The 5,029-nt window shown below is 28.8% G+C and overlaps 1 pseudogene; it reads left to right on the top strand.

Moving 5' to 3' along the window:
• The first annotated feature begins 1,923 nt into the window (after nucleotides 1-1,923).
• Nucleotides 1,924-4,472, top strand: LOC114167487 (subtilisin-like protease SBT3 pseudogene; annotated as a pseudogene).
• The last annotated feature ends 557 nt before the right edge of the window (nucleotides 4,473-5,029 follow it).

The following is a 5,029-nucleotide window of genomic DNA, read 5'->3' as shown; positions in this document are numbered from 1 at the left end:
ATATAATTTAATTTAATTTAAGTCTCACCGTGAACAAGGTAAATAATAAATAACTTATGAATACAGTAGACTACTCAATGAAATAAGCGTCTTATAATGACTAGATAAAATCATTAATATTGTTTTTTACTGTAATTGACAACGCCTTTATTTTTTATATTTATCTTAATTTATTTAGTTTTCATTTAAAATTTATTAATAAATTAGACGTAAAACATAAATACAGTATTTGACTACTCATTGAAACATACAGATGCCTTAAAAAGAAAACTTAAATTTATAAAAATAATTCTTCTTGTCTTTATATCACCTTAAAAATTACAGTTAAAATCACTTAAAAATAAATTTAAAACAACTTTAATTAGGTATGTAAATCAACTGTTGATGTGGGTATTATCTCCGTTCGATTATAATAAAAGATTAAAATTTTCTTATTAAGTATGTATATATAAATAGGAATAATATTTATTTTTTTAATTTGGATACGAGAATAAGATGATATGTCCATATCAGACATTGTTCCTATATCAATTTCAATAATCATTTATATTTTTATATATTTTTTGGTTTAAAATTATTAAAATATCTTCTATTTATTATGTAATCTAAAAACTTATGTTAATTTTTTTATCTTAATTTTATAACTTGTTTATGATTAACGTGACCATTTTATCCTTTTCTATAATTATTTGATTTTTATCAAATTATTTTTTATAGTTCTATTTAATATTTGTATAATTATAATTTTTTTCTTAAATCTTTTTAATATTAAATAATTGATAATATCATATATATATTTTTTTAATTTTTATCAAGACAATAATTTAATTAATATTTAAAATAATAAATAGTCGAGTACGAAAATAAAAATATTTGTCCCCTAACGAAGATGAGGTTAAAATAAAAGTTTTATATATATTTGAATACGTGAATCATAAAGACAAATCTTAACTTAAAAAATAAGGAAGAGATAATAACATTCATACTTATCTTGTTATCATTCGAAGTTTTAATATGAATTGCACACGTGATGATTCAATTTATTTTAGCAAAATTGCATTTTAGTGGAATCAGTTGACCAATTAATAATTAATAATATATTCAAAAGTGATTTATTTTTAGTATATATATATATATATATTTAATGGTGTTGTAATCGGTGGAGTTTAATAAAGAAAACTATATTTTGATATTCATTTCAAAATACAACTATTTAATAATTTTTGGTAACTTCCTCTTTGGTAACTTATTATAGTGTTATGTTTTAATTAGATAATTTACTTTTTAATAAATAAAAAATAATTTGTTTATTTATTTAATAAAATAAAGAATTGAATAACTTTTCTTTATTTTAAAATAAGTAATAACTTAGACACGTTATAAATATTAGTTATATAACTTTTAATAATATTTTTAACAAATTTATATATATATATATATATATACTTAATTTTACTATTTATTATTTTATAATTGATTACTCATAAAAAAATAAATTTATATGCATTTTAATATAATAAAAACGGGAATACATATAAGAATAGTTAAATAGCTGTACTTTAAAAAGTGGAATATAAAAATGATGATACACGTACATTTTTCATCTTATATTCATTTTTTAAATATATATTTTTTATCTCTCTTTTCTTATGACATTGTATAATTTATAAATTTATTATTTTTCTTTTTTTTCCTCTTTAATCATGTATTAAAGGCTAATTAATAATTTTTGTTTTGTCCTCTTTAAGTACATATATTAAATGTTAATTAGTAACTTTTCTTTTTGTCCTTTTTAACTATATATTAAATGTTAATTAATATTTTTTTATTTAATTATATATTAAATGTCAATTAATATTTTCAATAAACATAAATTGTTTTTCTTATTTAAATACCAATCTTGATCATTCGTATTCAAAATAATCTTCCATCATGGCTACCAAAACTCCTTTTTTTCTATGTTTTTCTTGCATCATTGTCCTTAATCTCATTTATACCATGGCTCAATCAGATAACTATATCATCCATATGGACAAATTAGCCATGCCCAAAGCATTTTCCACCCACCATGCTTGGTATTTGTCTACTCTCTCTTCTTTATTAGATAATGTTCCTACCTCTAATGATAACAATCTTAATATTGCCTCTTCTAAACTGATTTACACCTACACCAACGCCATGAACGGTTTTACTGCAAATTTGTCACCACAAGAATTTGAAGCTCTCAAAACCTCCCCAGGTTACGTTTCTTCCACACCAGATTTCCCAACCAAGCTTGACACAACACACTCACCGGAATTCCTTGGCCTTAATCCCAACACAGGAGCTTGGCCTGCTGCAAAATTTGGTGAAGATGTCATTGTTGGTTTGGTGGACACAGGAGTATGGCCAGAAAGTGAAAGCTTCAATGATGAAGGGATGCCTGATAAGCTTCCTACAAAATGGCATGGCAATTGTGAAAGTAGTATCAAATGCAACAAGAAACTCATTGGAGCTCAATTCTTTAACAAAGGGTTCCTTTCCCAGAAATCCAAATTGGCAAAAATTGTGAACTCAACTAGGGATACAGAGGGCCATGGAACTCACACATCTTCCACTGCAGTTGGAAGACAAGTCGACAATGCATCATTCTTTGGAAATGCCAATGGATCAGCAAAAGGAGTTGCTTCAAGGGCAAGATTAGCCATATACAAGGTTGTGTGGAATGAAAACGCTTACCCATCTGACGTAATAGCTGCAATTGATACTGCAATATCAGATGGGGTTGATATTCTTTCCCTTTCACTTGGCTTTAATAATTTCTCTTTGTTTCATGACCCTGTTGCTATAGCTTCCTTTGCAGCTATGGATAGAGGCATTTTTGTGTCCACGTCGGCAGGGAATTCAGGGCCTATTCGTGGAAGTTTGCACAATGGAATACCATGGGTTATAAACGTGGCTGCTGGAACTTTGGATCGTGAAATTCGGGCGTCTCTTACCCTTGGCAATGGTGTCAAACTACTTGGCTTATCAACCTATCTAACAGGAAACTTCTTAGAATACCAAGTTCCTATTGTTTTTATGGGCCCATGTAACAATTCTACGGAACTGGCCAAAGCACATAACAAGATTGTGGTGTGTGAGGATATGGGTGGAAATCTTTCCAATCTTGAGTTTAATATAAAAGCTGCAAATGTTTTGGCATCAGTGTTCATTTCAAGCGTTACCGACATCTCAATTTATAATGACCCTGATCTTGTAGGAATCATTATAAACCCAAGATATGGAGAAATTCTCAAAGCATACATCAAGAGTGATTCTAATGCAAAAGCAAACATGTCTTTTAAGATAACAACATTAGGTATTAAACCTTCACCGAAAGTAGATGTTTACAGTTCTAGAGGACCATCAAATAATTGCCCATTTGTGCTGAAACCAGACATCACTGCTCCTGGTACATCAATCTTAGCTGCATGGCCTCAAAATCTTCCAGTTGCATACTCTGGATTTCAATCCCTTTATAGTAACTTCAATTTTTTAAGTGGAACATCCATGGCATGCCCTCATGTGTCAGGTGTGGCAACATTGTTAAAAGGAGCACATCCTGATTGGAGCCCTGCAACTATTCGGTCAGCCATAATGACAACATCAGATATATTTGACAATACTAAGGAACCCATAAAAGACATTGGTAACGGAGACAGTCCAGCCTCTCCTTTAGCCATGGGTGCTGGTCATATCAACCCTAACAAAGCCCTTGACCCAGGACTAGTTTACGATGTGGGAAGTCAAGATTATGTCAATCTTCTCTGTGCAATGAACTTCACCCAGCAACAGATCACAACCATCACAAGATCCTCTATCTTCAATTGTTCCAAACCTTCCCTAGATCTTAATTACCCTTCTTTCATTGCTTTGTTCCGTGACAATGGTTCTTCTAACGAATCAACCGTAACTTGGGACTTTTTTAGAACAGTGACCAATGTTGGGGAAGGACAAACGATATATACTGTTAGTGTTACACCAATCAAAGGGTTCAATGTTAGCATTTTCCCAAACAAGTTGGTATTCAAGGAGACGAATGAGAAGCTAAGTTACAAGTTAAGGATTGAAGGTCCAAAGAGGGAGAGTTTCGGGTATGTCACTTGGACTGACGTGAAACATGTGGTGAGGAGTCCTATTGTTGTCACCAATCCATTATCTTCACAATAATTTCCATATTCATGAATTTTGTAATCGAGAAATGCTTCCATATGCTTAAAGTGGAAAGTATACACTAACAAAGGAAATGTTCTTGATATCATAGTTCCTAGTAATCCTAATGTTTGTTTGAAAATTTGCCAACAATATTCTAAAAATTGTAGTTTTACGCATAAAATTTGATTTTGCTTCATTGGACTAAACGAGCTTCATATGTTCTCTGTACAATAATGTGGTTGTCCATTGCATTGTTGATTTTGATGGTGACCATGTAGTCGGTGAAAAATATGTTGTGCAACTACGATTGGAGATGGTAATATATTTCCTATTGTTGAAGGACTCCATCAATAAATTTGTTGAATTGGAATGGAAGCTCATATGACAAATCTATTCCTTAACGGTAGAAAATCATTCTTCACTAGTTACAAATTATTGTATGAATTGATTAATCTTTTGTGAATCTATTTGCTAACTAAAATATATACTTCTATGTAACTTTCAACATAATCATTATTATTGAAAATAATTTTATTAGATTTATTATTGAAAATATATATTGAATAGTATCATTTTAAAGTAATTAATTTTTCACTTTTAAAATTACATATATTATCTATTATCTATTATTTATTATACTCTATTATAAATTATGATATAAGGAAAGAACATACCAGAAAATTTACTTTATTATGCATGTTTATTTTATTAACAAGTGTTCAAAAATTGATTTTTTTTAATACATTATTATTTTATTTTATTTTATTGTCACATTTGCATAGAAGTTATTTTACTCTTTTCTCCATTTGTTTTATTTTTAAATTGATTTGATCTAAAAATATAAATCTATTTC

This window comes from Vigna unguiculata, chromosome 10 (genome assembly GCF_037176805.1).
Source record: "Vigna unguiculata cultivar grain cowpea cultivar isolate G323 ecotype 2 chromosome 10, ASM3717680v1, whole genome shotgun sequence".
NCBI classification, from domain to species: domain Eukaryota; kingdom Viridiplantae; phylum Streptophyta; class Magnoliopsida; order Fabales; family Fabaceae; genus Vigna; species Vigna unguiculata.
Note: the sequence above shows the minus strand (reverse complement) of the source record. Positions and strands in the feature narration are given on the sequence as shown.